This window comes from Aphis gossypii, chromosome 3, assembly GCF_020184175.1.
Source record: "Aphis gossypii isolate Hap1 chromosome 3, ASM2018417v2, whole genome shotgun sequence".
NCBI classification, from domain to species: Eukaryota; Metazoa; Arthropoda; class Insecta; order Hemiptera; family Aphididae; genus Aphis; species Aphis gossypii.
In genome coordinates this window covers 25,357,590-25,375,376 of record NC_065532.1, presented here as the reverse complement: position 1 = coordinate 25,375,376, position 17,787 = coordinate 25,357,590, and the positions used below count along the sequence as shown (strand labels likewise).

The window sequence follows — 17,787 nt, the reverse complement described above, 5'->3', positions numbered from 1 at the left end:
ATCATTGTTGACAATATACACTTCAAAGTGAACCGTGTGTTTGTGAGTGTGTGTCTGTTTAGAGCTGCGCAGCCCTTGTCGTGTGTCTGTTATTATTATTATTTTTTTACGAGTGGTGTACCGAATGCAAACAATGAAACTACGTTATAATTATTCACCACTATAATACATGTTTGAATTTTCTGAGCTTCTTTTTTCGTTACCCCGCACCGCCCACTCGTCGCTGCAATCCCTAGCTAATCTCGACCAACGGTATATGACGTAATACATAATAATATGTACGTATTTGTTTTAGATTATTGCGCGTGTGTCGCGTTCGTGCACGGAGGAGTGACACAATATCAAAAATGTATAAAGGGCCCGACCGGAAACCGGGAAAGACGATACAATATAATTATAATACATAGCTGCCGGGGATTAGGCGAATGATCATCACTGCAGTACATACAGTTTTTTCCCCCGACCAATCCAAATGCCATTGTCCGATCGACGGGAAAAAAATCCGTGCACTATTTGTACGTGAAGAGCACGTGTCACCGATTTCCGAGATTGTGATCGCACGCGACCTATGGTTTTACTGTTATTTTTATATAATTAGTTATACCGCACAGCTAATGTACTCGTCGAACACGCAATTCCAATTATTATCATATGTTCGATTTACGAGTACCTACTAAAGAATATATTAGTTACGCGTGTCATCAAATCGCTGGTACTTGCGGAATCTGAATTGTCTGAAATCGCACATTTTGACGTGAAAAACAAATACCAGATACATATATACCTATTATATAATATAGTCGGCGTTTGCAGTTTCGTATTTTGAACTCGTAAACGCATTATTGCAGTCGTGGAAATCGTATACATAAAAAAAAAAATCGAAGAAGAACCATAATATATTATGTTATTAATGTATGGTATTGTTTCATAATATTGAAACAAAATCATTGCATAATGCTAATGGGCGGCTGCAAAACATGATGACATTATATAAAAAACAAATAAAAAAACCAACTCGCCACATAATATTATAGTTAATTTGAAAGAAATAATTTTTGTACACGCGTGTCGTACGCTATATGAGAGATTACACGGCCATATGCCTATGTGGGGTTAGTTTCGACATTATTGTATTGTTATTTCAGTCCATTGTACACCGATGTTTTATATTATATAATAATTATAATCTATACAATATGGCAATGATAATGTGAAAAACATGTTGGGAAATTTCTTAACAAATTTCAGTTTATAATAATATAATACAGTGGGAAAGCGTTTAGTCGTAAATAATAATATAAGAGTCGATAACGATGCGAGTCCACAGAAATACAGAATCCGACGATCTGCAGCTTGGGGAAAAGAGTCATATACCTCGTCAACGCGTTAGATCCACATATACATCATATTATTATACGCATCCGTGCGTGATAATATTACACGAGTTATCTGCAAATTCGTACAAGGTCGTTCAAAGGTTTCCGTGTTGAAAAATGGTCGCAGGACGTACATGTATTAGGGACAATAATATAATACGCGTATAATGTATGTATATAAATGTTATACTGCTGCTAACGCGATACCCTCTTGTATAAATGCATTTCACTTTTGCACGTTGTAACGTACGATTTGTGCGACTCGGCAGTATATTATTATAATTTTAATAATCGCACAGCAAAGACCGACAATATATGAAACATGTCGAACTCGGTGTGTGCTTATAGGCCCTTGAGGGGGTCGTAGCTGCGACGACGGCGGTATCAAAGAGATAACGTTGCGGATAACAAAATAACGCGAGCGGGCAAACAATGTGGCATTGTACACACGCTCGTCGCGGCACACACACACATATGAGCGAACATTATTACGGTATACATTATTATTACAGATATATACATATACGCGTGTGATGACGATAGCGGTGAGTGTATTCTCTTTATAATAAACATCAGAGTAATAATAACGTCCCCGCGGTCCGGTCGTATACATATGTATGTATATATTGTGTGTATAGTATAGGTAGTGCGCGTAATCACACAGCTTTGTCGTTGATAACCACCCGTCCCCGTCGTACATCACCGAAAAACTTAGGGTCGTCCGACCCCCCAGAAATCGTCGGGTACATTACGGTTGTTGTCCGACGATTTTTTTTTCGTCTTTTTGTCCCTCTCTCATCCACAGTATATGTACAAACGGTTTTGTTTGTCGTTATTTTTCGGCCTTTTTTTTATTATTCTCCATAGATACGTATATTATGTCAGCGTACATCCGCGCGGTCATTAGCTTCCACTTGTCTCCGCAATAAGCTAAATGGATTCGTGTCGGTTTTTTCCCCGTCCACGTGCATGTATACATAGGTATAAACGTCACGGTTTGCATCGGGGAGGTTATTGTGTGTTATCTCGTCGTGTGTTATACAAATTGCAGTATATAATATACATATAGAACGCGATATAGTACGTTAAAAGAGTGGATCGGTAACAACATATACGAGAAAGGCCAATTACGATATTGACAAATTTCAATGGTTTAATTTTTAGATAATGGTTTGGAATTTTTAACAGAATATATTTGTATACCTGTACAAAACAATAACATTAAATAATAATATAATAGTATTAAATATATTGCATAATATATTAAATAAGTCCTATCAGATACGCATTTTTGTCGACACGTATTGTTCTGGAGAAAAACAATCTTCGACAAAGGTGGTACACATACACACACTACACACACACATAAACTTTCATTACATCAGACTTCACTATTGGCGGTGACGAACTATTGGTAGGCGGAGAGAAACTCTTCGAGCCAGGAGGGATACGCAGTAATAATAATAATAATAATAATAATTATAATCGCAATTATAATAATAATAATAATCTCCTGTACTATTATACTTTACGGCAGCAAGACCCACGGAAAGAGCGAGAACAAGTGGATAAGTCACAATGGCAAACACCGCCATCGTGGCAAGAACACTCACACAAAGAGTTTTCACTTTAGAAATAAATAATAATAATAATAATTTCAAATGAATAATAATAATAATAGTGTTTTGTGTTACTTTGGTGGCGGTGGGCGACGACGGTGGTGAAGTGCTACTGCAGTGTATACATAATAATATAGACGCATCGCATCGGTCGTCCGATCGGCACGCGAGAGTGTTGTTGGCGGGGGTGTTTTATAAGTGTGTCGCGCGAATTTTTTTTTTTTTTAACAACGCGGTTTTTCAAAGAATTATTATTTTTAATGAGGCCTAACCCACAATATTCGCGGCACGAACAACAGTCGTGTGGTTTTTCAATACACGGCAATATATACATCGCCTCCATATAAATACACAATATACACTTTACATCATAGCATACAACTTTATTGGATGTTATGAAATTAAAAAGTAATAATAAATACCTTCTCATTAATAATTAAAATAATCAATCACGACAATAAAACGGCGAAGAAACAATACATTTTTTCTCAACAGTGTCGTATTGTAGGTATTCATAATATCGTGGGTCAGCAGGTGTGGTGTGTAGTTTGTACGTCCAAGCGCAAGTACCAACGTAGAGTGCCAAGATACAGCAATATCGGTTCATTAGGTCGGACAGGACCGCCAAAATAGTTACTGCGCGATTTCACTTTTCTAAATAAAGTTGTTTGTGTGTGTGTGTGTGTGTGCGCGCGCGAGCGCGCTCGCGTGTCTCGAGTTCTTTCCGGTTAATTGATTAATATCGTTGCCAAAATCCAGTACAAAATGTGTGATATGTGCCCTCTTCTTAGTTCAATGATTTGGAAATGGTTTGGATTGCTAATGATGATACCAATGTTCTATAGTAGAAAATAATTGTAGTATTTCGTCCTTGTAAAAAGCTCTTATTATTATTATTTTTTTTAATATTATTGGATATACGATTGTGGTTAGTCGTCACTACTCACTGATCAGTGATGATGATTCTGGATACAATATCTCATCAATATGAATTTCATGTTTCAGGTATAAACTCTACACGTCTAATGCCACGTATCATATAAAATATACTATTCAATTGTTTTTAGAAAACATATTTTTAGTGGTTGATATTATTATATCATATAATTGTTTTTTATTAATTATTTTGTAAAACTATTTTTATTCTTTATGAAAGTATTAAATACAAATTTAACATCATACAGAAATTTATTATATATATTATATGTGTTATTGAGATTAAAACTATATATTTCCAAAGCATAAATTCGTTTAAGTATATATTATAACTATATTCGTATAATATATATTATACGCAGTGAATATCGAGGGTAGTTGACCCTTTCTATCATGTATATTTTTTCACATCATTCATAATTTTATTTTATAAATTGTCAAATGTGTTTTATCGTTTAATAAATATGTAAGTTACTAAATAGTAATTACTGGCTACTGCCTTAGAGATTAAATTAATTTCGGGAAAAAGAAAATGTTGTGTCAACTAACCCCAATTACGCGAGCTAAGGGTTGGGTTATGCTGATACAGTCACTATAATACCTATATGTAACATGTATATATATTGTTTTATACCCATAAAGGTTGTTAAATAATTTAACTAACAAAAACATGGGTAAATAATATTAGTAGGTATACAATAATATTTAATTTGTAACTATAAGTAAAAAATAACTTTTTTTACAAATCAAAACAATATAAAATAATACAGAATCGTTTTTGGTCATAATTTTTAGAAATAACTTGTTTTGGATAATATTTGTTACTTATGTATAATAATAATACAATTTATTAATAAAACAAAAAATATCTGGGAGACTAATCTTCATTATCGTCCGAATCACGATGGTGACAAATTAATATGGCAATTTGCCCCCAACATAAAGTAATGTCAATTAGCCTCAAATCAGTTTTTTTTTAATAATTCAAATTACTGAAAAATATTGGAGAATTTATTAATTTAATTTACATAATTATTAAAAAATTAGTTATACATATTATTACTATTGTCTTTATGTCGGTATTTTTTTATTTTTATACAATAGTAATTTTGTACAACAAAATAGACTTTATTTATTAATCTGAAAAATTTCTTTGAATATATAAGTATTTAAATTACACAAATTTAGTCTTACGTTTGATAACGGACCAACCAAATGATTGATACAAAGGTTGTGTTGCGCTGTGGCCAATATAAATGTTATAAATTATAACTTGTGTTTGATGTGTATCAACACTGTCAACTTATATTCATACAGTAAACTTTTATCAGTCACTAAGTAGATAGAACGTGAAGAAAATGTGCATGAAAAATTCAATGGACAATGCATTAGACGTTTAAGTTAGGGATTAATAATTCGGCATTCGGGCAACCAAATCTCCTGTATTCGCCATCACCGCCACTACCGGACATACGATCTGTGCGGGTGTGTCACCGTCGTTCTACGGTTCGACAAAGGCGTAAATCGGTGGAAACCTTTTAACGGACCTAGCTAAGATAGAGACTTTGCGGTGGCGCTAAGAACCACGTAATTCCGACCATGTTCAATCTTCGCCCGTCCATAATATTCGTACGACCGTGTAATCTTGTAATCTCCTTGTTTGTCCCGCGCGTAATATGTCTTCTTCTTATTTTTCTAACGACCTCGTAAGCCGTTTGACATTTACCATATGGCCTTTCCCTTCATCCCACTACCACCCCACCGTCAACTACTCCCCCACTCTAACACTAGTAGTGTCCACGAAACGGTAGAACGTAACGCGCCGGTGAGCATCCTGTACACTATATAAATATATATATATATATATTATGTAGAAGAGCGTGTACAGTGTTGACCTTTTGTTTTCGACAGGAAACGCGTCATATATATTTTTTTTCGACACATATTATATATGATGATATTCTCCGAGCGATTAGTACACGGTGACGGCGGCGGCGGCGGCGGCGGCGGTGATATATTAAATCGTCACGATTCTTTGGATTTTACATGACATAATATTACGCGGGGTATTATACATGAACGCATGCGCGAGTGTATAAAAACGTAGCTATTATTACGCGCGCGATGTATATGCACATATACTATAATGCACGGATATGTAAATTGTATATATATATATAAATATATATAAATACTCGCCATTTCAACCGCCCACGCCTTCCACCGAACAACAGAAATTTTATTTCGAACAACTCGCGAGAGTGCGAGACCCTTTTTTCAAGATATTTTCCTAATAGTTTATTGGCCTCGCACACATCATCATCATTGTTAAACGACGAAAAAAAACTTAATAATATTATAATATTAACGAGTGAATAGCCAAATACGCCGCCGCATTCCTCTGTCGGAGAACCGTTTGACTCTTAGTCGTCTAATGTAATATTATTATTTTATTATTTTCCTGCCATGTATATATATAAATCGCGGGCGTAAGGACGTTTTAACGAATATCAAAAATAAACTCGGCCAACTGCTATAGTAGCAGCAGTAGCTATATAGCTTACAAACGTAACGACGAACCAGGAACGCGCCCAACGACTATAGAGATAATAATTTTTAAATCGGTCTCCAACAGGTTAATTTATTACAATTTTTATTTATGTGTACATATACGTACGTACAGCAGTAGTATACAAAAGACAAAGACAGTCATTCAGGGGACTACTTGGCTAAGAAAAAACACTTCATTTAATAATGACGAAGAAGAACGTCGTCTATTATATATTATTATTGTGTGTATAGAACTGAAAATAAAGATTTTCTCCGTTATGAATTATTAAAAACACACACGGTGGCGGTGGGATAGGGTGGCAAAATTATACTAGAAAATATTATACCACGCGCGCGACGACGGTAGCGGTGGCAAGGGACAAGACGTCTGAAAAATATGAATTATGACAACTTTGGCTACAACTATCGTTTCTTTCCACCTCGCATCGTCGTCGTCCTCGCGATTGTCGTCGTAAATACGGATTAACGTACGTACGTACGTATAACATCGGCGGCGGCTGCAACTTCATCCTAAACCGTGCATTACATAAATTAATGATCTCGTTAAAAAAAAATTCCCTCCTATCCATTTTTGTGTTCCTGTGTATATAACATTTAAATAAAACTACAACTATTATTAAAACGCGTTGAAACATAATATATATAAGTACTTAACAGATAAAACTGCGATTCGTCGCGATGCAGCACGGTTACCTATAAATAATATATGTGAAACGTTTTGATCACCTGAAAACCTACTGAAACGTATACATTATATAGCGATAATTGCGCGTGACGCGACTCCGCGTGTAGCTGTAGTTATTGTCACGAGGGAAACGGCTTTTGTGGTGTGACATTAGTTGCCAAAACGTAAGCCACTAGTTTCTCTGAGACAGGGTGAGGTTAGCGGAGAGATTCTCATTATTTTCTTTGGCATTGGTTGTGGAGGTCCGCTGGGAATCGGACAGCCCCGGACGAAAAGAGATTAACGCTGCAATGCTGCTGTTGCCATCACGTTGTACTCTGTCGCTGCCACCCTAGTATTTTCGCCACCGAACCGACACAAATGCACAACGACAGCGAAAATATTATCAGACGACAATATTATCCGACACGAGTTTTTCACCGAATTGTTCAACTATATATATTATTATATCTACAATCTATATATATTACGTCCACACTTGTATAGAACATCTCTGAAGTGTATGGGTAATTATATATGGTGGGTTTTATTGCGAAAAAATCGTTTCCACGTAGTGGTTGTAGGGGAGGTGGGTTGAGGGAGAAAAAACAAGCGATGGTAAATTCATCTCAAAGATTTACCAACTTCAATAATCGTCGGTTAGAATGACCCTATATATTATATTATACTCTTCTGCTGGCTCTCTTTCTTCTTATTTGGGATCACACAAAAGGATATACATTGAATTAAGTAAATAACAGAGTATGGTAACACATTATAAATATAAATATACATATGGGTCTACACAAGATCGACAGCATCAAAGAACTGCTGCAGAGAATGAGAGTTTCGTTGAAAAACACATATTGCGAACAGATTGTGTTTCGAAGAAGAAAAATTCTGTCAAAAAATAAATAAAACAGGCTCATGATTTATAGCGGTCAATGGGGGTGTCTAGCCGGTCAAATTATTTTACAAGGGCACGCAGAGAAAAGAACCCTGCCGGGTTCGGATTACGGCTGAAAACAAAGAGAAAAGGATCGTTAAAAACGAACAGACAAACTAAACGACTCGTTTAGCGATAACCTACGTACATTATTTTATCGGCTTCAGCTTCAGAACGGACGTCGTGTTGTTTTTATCGAGGATAATGATAATACGACATAATAGTATAATATACGATTATTTGCCTGCTCACAGATGTTTCAAAAACATCGTTATCGATCAATGTAGGTCCCCGTATAGTTATATTATACAAATCCGTGTTTTTGTTTCGAATTTTTGATGGATATCAGAAAAGACGCGTGTCCAAAGTTCGAATAAATAACGCCGAGTTATAAACATCTCAACTTGAAATAGTCATCCCACATGGACAAGACTCGCATTTTGGCCATTTGTAGACGATGTCTTAATAATTTTACGTATACGCCCGTAATAATATTATTTTGGAGACGATAGGATTTTTATTTTCTTACTCGTGAAATCTGATACACCGGGAACATAGGAGGGGGGGGAAATCAAATCTCTCTCGACGCATAAACAGGTGCGATTCGTAATAAGTTTTTACATTATAAAATGCACACATCGTGAGGCGGTGGCGACGACGGTGACGTGTTGACAGCGATGACGGTTGTCAACGCGGTTTGTCGCCGCTGCCACTGAAACCGAACTGCGTTTTGTGTGGCGTTATTACGTGTGCGGCGCATCGGATATAGGAAAAAAACACAGTCGCCGCCGTCGACACATAATAATATAAAACGCGCGCGCCATCGATTGACGTCTTACACCCGTCGTGTGTGTATGTGTGTATATCTGTTGTCGTATATAGACTATGGAATTAATTGGCCACGTGGAGGATGAGACGCACATTTCGAAAACACAACTGCAGCACTCGCCACGTACATTATTATTATTATAATGATTATTATTTTCTTCTTGAGAGTATTCTCTCGACGACGTGCGCAGAACCGAAACTCGATGAGATATTTATTTCGTGTAGGTTAGTGGGTATATGTATATATTATATTATATTTTAACAGTGGAATGAACAAATGACGGTCGTTCAACAATGCTATTATATAGTCTTATTTGATATATATGACTCAATATTATCGCATTGAGTTAAATTAATAATATTTAAATCTGTAAACAACTAACATTGACAAAGTGTATGCCTATATATTAATTACTTATATGTATTAAACATGCCCTACGTGGTAAACTACAATTATTGCGTGACTAGTTGGACAATATTTATAGAAATGAGATGAGTGAGGTGTTTATAGGTTTTTTTTTGTATCAAGAGCGTGTATAGTGGTCTGTTATTGATCAATTTTATTGAACTCTTATATTTCTTACGAAAAAAATATTATAGAATTAAATAGATGTAGGTAAGATGCATGAACAGGTGTATGACACATCGCGGTATTTAAATCTACGACTAGGAAAAAACCAAACGGGTCAAACTTTTTTTTTAGATTATTTAAACTAGAAAGTATTATATTGTAATATAAAAGTGCATAAAATTACAGCCATTAAATTTCTTGAATATTAATGTAGGTTTCAAATTGAAAAAAATTAGTATTTGAGTAAAATACATGTACAAAGTAAATAAATTATGATATATTACATAATATTATAATATAAATTATAAAGCGTGTTTGAAAAAATAAAACATATATACCTATAATTATTTTTTTCACGTACACACTTATGAAACACATCAAATTTAAATATCTATACGAATTAAGCGAGGCATCAAAGTCCGGGACTGTTGCACAAGTAAAAAAAGCACTATATAACTACGTATTCATAGGTATATATTATATTATACGAGTATGTATATATATATTTAGGGCAAAAGTAGTCGCGCGTACTCCAACAGGACAAGAAGAGTCGGTGATCATTTAGACGTATTAGTCAGAGTTGTAATAAGAGGGCGAAATGTGATTGGCGATAGGCCGGGGGTCGTCGGTAAAAGAGTAGTTCGCCACCGTAAACTAACTGGAAAAAAATAACTTGCAACTTCCGGCGAATAATGCACGCGACAACGATGTCGGACGCTTGCATGCTTTATACTTATATATACCTACACACAAATATAATAAGAGACCTCAGCCGTTTATGAAAAAATAACGAACCGTACAAATTATTATTGCTGCTGTAGCAAAAGAATATGCACCACGTGATTATTATTTATTTATTTTCATTTTTTTTTTTATATCTAGTTATACGCAACCGTACTCATGGCAATCTTATTAAACGCTCATGCTTGTTTTGCTAAGCATAATTACGCTTTGTTTATTAAATCGGAAGGAAGGAAGGGAGAAAGCTGCGCACTAGCATTTATTCTCGAGAAATAGTTATAGTAATTAAGGTAGGTACAAGTTGGTATTAAATAAGTGTATATATATATAGTTATATCCAGTTATAGGTACTACCAAATATATGCTACATGCATGCTATATAACTATAGGTATATTATAATATAATATGTATTATACATTTAGCTTACAATAATCGGATGACGAGGCGTCTAATAATTGTAAATATTATGATATGCATATAGGAGGTTGGAATCAAACGCATTATTTAATTCAGATTTATACGTGTACATCATATAATAATTTTGAAAGGCGTAGTTAAATTTATATAATATAGTAGTTCACAATATTTTATACAAAAATTAATTGTTTTAATTTATTTTCCATTTTCCCATCCGGCCATAAATTCGTATTGGAAGCAACGGGCGTATTTAACCACATATTTTATGTAAATGTTCGAGTAACAGTTAATACAATTAAGAGTACAGTTGTCAGAGTTGAGTGGGTAAATGAACACGGTAAAATGATGAGAAAAGCATGATAGATATCCTTTGGTACCTTTTATTTCCTGGAAAAAAGGCTGACTACGTCTGACAAATAAAACGCAGAGATTTCTGTTAATTACGTACTTTTAACTGTTTCTTCAAAGAATTCTATCTGCTACTGTCGCTCATGACACGGCTCAACGTTTTATGTTTAAATTTACCTACAATATATAGTGTCCTTTAGAGATAAAGCGACAAAAACTTCCACCAAATAAGTATTGAATAATTAATTATTAATTATTATAATGACAGAAACTCAATTACATTAACATCCGCTTACCCATACGCCATAGTTCAAGTAGGTACATCATATATGAATATAATATGACAAATATATATGCATAAAATAACTTATTATTCTTATTTATTAATTTAAGACGTCACTGTAATTTCTGAAAATCCGAATTCGTGGGATATATAAAACTGAATAAAATAATCGATAACATTAAAAAAAAATAATGGTTGCCATATAATATTTTAGATTCTATTATAGAATAATATTATAAAATAATAGTAAATGAAAAATCTAATCTATAGAAACGTTTTTTATAATGTATTTATAATGTACATGGGAAACATACGACGGGGCGGTTTTCCGCAGTTGGCCTCGCGAACAGGCGTGACGGAGGAAAAACAATAAGAGAGGAAAAAATATATTTTCGGAGGGTCTGCTGGCACGCGATTGGCACGACCGACGAAGGGCTGCTATTGGCCGCCGCCGACAACAATACATATTTTCACATCGCCGCCACAGCGTGCACGCGCGTACAGGTGGACGACAAAAGCCGCACAAACAATGGCGATGACGTTCCTTATTATATATCTATACACAATAACAACGATCTACCTACCTTCCTACCTACCTACCTACCAGCAATATAATACAAAGTAATAATAATAAAAAAAAAAATATATAATATACATAGCAATCTCATGTTGTTCGATCCTCCTCCTTTTTATTTACGGTTAAATTTAATATTTTTTTTCACGCAAGATTGACGAAATAACAGGTATTGTTATATAAACCATTGTCGTTACGTGTACAATGTACATATATAGTAGGTACCTATAATATATAAAATAAAATAATAAAAATAAATTATTTTTCGGTGTGAGTAAACCAAATAAGATGACAATATCTATAAGTAATAATATATATTGTTACCATATAATAATACGCAAATACACAATGTGATACACGAAAAGAGAGAGCCACTATTATATATAATATATAATACGAATAATTTTGTACGATATTATATGTATGTATAGGTACTTAATATTGTATAAAATTTGGAAATAAATAAGGCCACACATATAATATATATTGTCGTCATTATGTGTATAAGGATACTATATTATATAGATATTAGATTCGTATTATTTTATATTCACATCGCGCATCACTTTGAACAGCTTCAGACTTTAATATAATATTATACCTAGGTGAAATAGTGTAAACTCATATTGTACTTTTATAAATTATACGATGCATATAAAGTATTTAATTATAAAACAAAACTCATCCGAGAAGTGTGTATAACAATTTTTTTTTTTTTAAATTAAAATGGTACGAAAACTTTTGGGGCACACATTAGCACATGTGGCAGTTCAGGTTAACATTGTACACGCATATACGCACGCTGTGGAGGGTAGAATACTAAAACGGACGGACGATGCAGCAATGTGGGAAAGAAACCTACCCCACGCCAACCAAAATATATATTATTATATATATATTTCTTTAATATATGCTGTCACGAGTGGCGTAATACAATATACATTCAGATATACGCATTATTAATCACTGTGCAGGCATTTTTCGGCGAACACGATTTTTCGAATGGGCGCGACACACACGGCGCTGCTGCAGACACACTCGCACACATATTTTATTGTTGTGTTAGTATATTTGCGAGACACTATACATAATATGGTCGTCGTCGATAATGTAATATGAGGGACCCGAGACTGTTTCCAGATGTTTATATGTATTATATATGTATATAATATACAGATGGTATTCAGAACAAACGTTCCAATAAATGACGACGGCGAAGCACGGATCTATTATATATACACGATAAGTCACTTTTCTGACCTACATATGTGCGGCAGTTGACGACGATGTTTTTCAAAAACCCGCCGAAACACAATAATAACACATTTCGACATCGTATGGCAGACAGCAGCATATTTTAATGTATACACTACATATATTATATAGTATAATATATAGGATCGTGTAATAAACGTATCTATACAAGCATGACTATCAATTTTTCTACCGAAAATATAGAGACAAAGAAATAAAATGAATGGAAAATATATATATAATATAAATATGAACGCGTATATAAACTACCCTCCATCTTCTTTCTTTTTTAGTTTTTTTTTCTAGAAGTCTAGAATCATAAATAGTTTATTATATCGTATTTCATTTCTTTAGTGACATAATACTGACGAAATTTATTCGGGAAAACTCGGCGTTTAATAACACGGATGAAAAAGCAAAGCCGATATACTTCGCAGTGAATATGTACGTTGCAGGATTCACGCGTCGCTTGCCCGTATAATATACGTGCAAATAGGACATACATAAAGGTTTGAAATAATAATTATAAAATAAACGATAGTACCTATACGGTATTACTTAATGGTAAACTATGATGATAACATACACTCGTATATATTATATTCTACATAGTATCCATACTCGATAGTGTACCTACATATATTATACATCGTTTTTGTGTGCAAATATAATTTTTATTGTTGTATAGGTAGATTTAAACGTATAAAGTATAAATGTACACAAAGTAACCTATTATTCACACATACCCAAACTTCAAGCGAGAACCTCGACTGCCAAGGTGAATGGACAGGACTTGGAAGAAACGCGTTAAAAAATGATGTAACCCGGTGAGACACGCTGACAAAAGGCGCAGTAAGTATATACCTGCCTATGGCAATATCACTGCCACCGTCAACCACTGTAGTGTGGAGTTAAATTTTTTTTTTTATTATTATTATTGTGATAATGAAGCCTAGACGAATAGACAATACGAGTATTGTACGCGCCCACAATGGCGTCGTCATTATAATACAAGTAGGTCGTGGTCAACAAAAGTCAGTGTGTATTTTGTTTTGAAAAAAAAAATATTACGAACAAAAAAATATATATAATAATAAACCGAAGGAATAATAATAAATAATACACAAAACAAACAGTACTTTGATAAATGATTTCTTTTTCTGTTCTTATATAGGTATTATATAGTTACTATTCTCTTATTCTTTTATTCTCCTCGCCGTTGCCTACCGCGGCGCGCACGTCGTTGTTTAAGTCTCACACAACAACCATAACCAACACGCACAATAGCCGCCATTTTCCTCGGTTCAGTCTACGTCGACGATAATAATAGTTGTAATAAAAATATAATTGAAAATTATTATCATCGTCGCAACGCGCGAGTCTGCTGCAGTTGTACGACATATACCAATATAGGTAGAGGCGGAAGAAAATTACGTTTAATAAGCCGCGCCGCCGTTCCGCACTTTTCATAATAAATCAATCGGTCGAAAACCACATTATATAGGTATATTATACAATGATTATATTATTATGATACGACCAAGCATCAGTAGCCAAACGGAATATAATAATGCAGGACTATTATATAGGTACGACAATGGTGACCGCAGCAGTATCAAAGTGAGTTTCCCGTAGCTTATAAAATACAGAAAAAGTATAATATAACGAACTCAATCATGGCAGAGGAGTAGGACCCAATGAACACAGTGTTTTACGAAAATCGTCGACGCCGGGGCCACCGGAGACGATGTGCCATACAGTTTTATTATTTATCCATACAATTACATAATATAATACAAACCATATATTATATATTATAATCTCATAAGTGTCTTAGGCGTCGTCCGCGGTCAAGGAAATGAATGAATGCTCTTCGCTGGCATATCATCGGACAGGCGCACGACGAGTTCTAATTTAAACTCTATGAGCACCGCAATCGTAGTCGCGCCAAAAGTGTAACAATATAATATTATAATAATGGCATGTATACGGTATTATGATGAACGTTGTGCAAATCAAATAGTATTATTTTTTTTATCGTCTCACGGTACGTCGGCTACAACAGTTAGGTATATATCATGTAGTAAACCTTTTATTTAAACACTGTTTGTTTAAATACAGTGAACAAATCATATCCGATTGTCGATTATCGCTTAAAGCAAAATATGAAACCGTAGATAGTGTTTAAGTTCATGAACCGTGAACAATTAAATGTCTATAAGTACGCATATATAGGTACGTTGCCGTTATTATATATTTACGTCTACTTATTACCGAATGCATTATAATATTATTATCTCGTTGTCCGTTTCTATTACATGCGCATACAAACGCTCTGATCGTATAATATACGTATATATACATAGTGCTTTGGCATCACGTATATTACGCGTTGTATCCCCGGAGGACCGTCGCATCTCCTGCTGCAACAGTGCACAGTTTATGTCGATCGCGGGCGTGACAACGCGAAATATATTATATCAAACATATGTTTATGAATATTTAATACGTCGGCCACTTTACAAAACCCTAGTCCGAATTAGCAGTGTATGTGGTATATAGCTGGAACGCCTGGGAGCACCCCGACAGCGCGGTGAACTGCAAGAACTGCTATTACTACAGCAGCAACAGTAACACAGTAGCACTCTCCTCGGTATACAATAAATCACATTATGCCGCACGCGACCCCTGCACAACCCTTTTCTTTTCGTCTCGGACCTCATTCCGATTGTCCGGTTTTTTTTTCAAGCCCCGTTCCTCCACGCCAGCCGTTGAAAATTAATCAAAAACAAATTTTACGCGAAAGCGATGGCGACATACGTCGGATTAACTTCTCATTATACATATGATGTGTATAAAATAAATGTACGCATTACTATACGCAATACGCACGCTGCACACATTACATATTATATATTATTATTATTTCGTACTTGGGGCGACGGTTGTTTTTTTGTCGTAATCACGTTTTAATCAAAGTAAGCTCGTAAAAACTGTGTAAGCAGATAGTTTATTTTTAAATGTTAAATATTTTGTTTGCTTTTTTTCAAGTACATCACGGTACACACGAACGATGAGTTGTCTCGCGACACTGCGGTATCTGCGAGAGCTGCTCCTATATAGGATTATATATATGTATATATATACAATAATATTATATACTACTCCCGACTCCGGCACTTTACACTAATATACGGCGTTTTTACGGACATTTGAACAGCAGAGCACGTCCGTTCGTTGAAAAGTTTACATAATGGCCGGAAATAATGAGATATATTCCGGGATACAGAATTATTATGCGTCCGTTACTGCTACTACTGCTACAGAGATTGAGAGAGGAAGAGACGCAAAAGGAAAGCATTTCTTTTCAAAAGCACAGAAGCAGATTAAAGTCCGAACGCGGAACAAAAGAAAAACGGCCGAGTAATGAAAAAGAATGGAGGCGTGTATATACATACATACGCAGTGGTATACGCGCGTAACCGGCGTTGTGTTATTAATGAAAATGAAAAGAGAAAAAAAAGTACTACAATATGATTTAGGTAAAACGTTCGTCTTTCCGCAATGGACCCTTCTTTTCCTCCTCCCGTACAATATAATATAGACTCGTTCCAAGTAGTTTTTTCAGAGTATTTTTATTTTAATTTCTCATTGAACTCCGCCGCCATCCGTTACCGTGCCATACAACCACTCCACTGCCCCTCCGAAAAAAACCGCTTTTCCGATTGTCTGAAATTAATGCGCGCCAGACTTTTCATGTTTCCAATCATAAAAATGCTACGTGACAACGACACTGCGGCGACGATACAAAAGAGTAAGCGGGAAGCTCCGTCAATATAATAATATACACTAATTAAACGGTGAATCAAACATGGAAATAAAAACCATCGTCGATAAATATACATTAATTTCGATATGATGATAATAGTAATAATAATTAGTATTATTATTATTAATGCTTGTTGAATAAATCAACGTTGATTTTTTTTTTTTTATTAATGCACTTGAGTCGGGAGATTTTCGCAAAATTAAATACAATACAGTATACGAATGTTTCGGTATAATATCACACGATTCGTATACAATATGGATATCATTACAGTGTTGTTAAAAATATGGTTTTCATTTGTTTAAAAATAATTTAATTGAAATGATATGCGAATGTTAAAAATGTTTGAAAATAATATTTATAATTATAAAGCCACCCTCTATTGTAGCGCTGATCGGATATAACAGTGCGATGCGCGTTATGATTATAAAAATAGTTCATGTATGCGAGCGTATTATTATTATATATTATGGCATAGCAAAAACGGTAGTAAATCAAAAGTTATTACAAAACATAAATGTCGGCTAGAAAAGAAGGCAGTTAAATAATTTTTTTTTCTCTCTCCGTGTGCATATATACACACATAACACTCCGTCGAGAAGTATCTCTGGGTTATGTAGGACGCGTGTCTAAAATTTTTCCAAGCACTCCTTGTTTTTTATCAGATACCGGAGGTTTACAAAACGTGCGTGGGCTACAAAAGAATTTCAGTAGGTATCACAAAATATTTAAGTTATTAATTTCGGTTAAGAATATATGGTAGGTATTACTATATCGATTATTAATAATATTAATTGTGTGTACACCAAAGTCGGAACTGTTACCGGTA

The 17,787-nt window shown here is 34.7% G+C and overlaps 1 protein-coding gene across 2 annotated transcripts in view; it reads right to left on the bottom strand.

Moving 5' to 3' along the window:
• LOC114131492 (transcription factor SOX-5) overlaps window positions 1-17,787 on the bottom strand; it is a 157,551-nt gene that overhangs the window by 10,216 nt on the left and 129,548 nt on the right. The window lies entirely within an intron of this gene.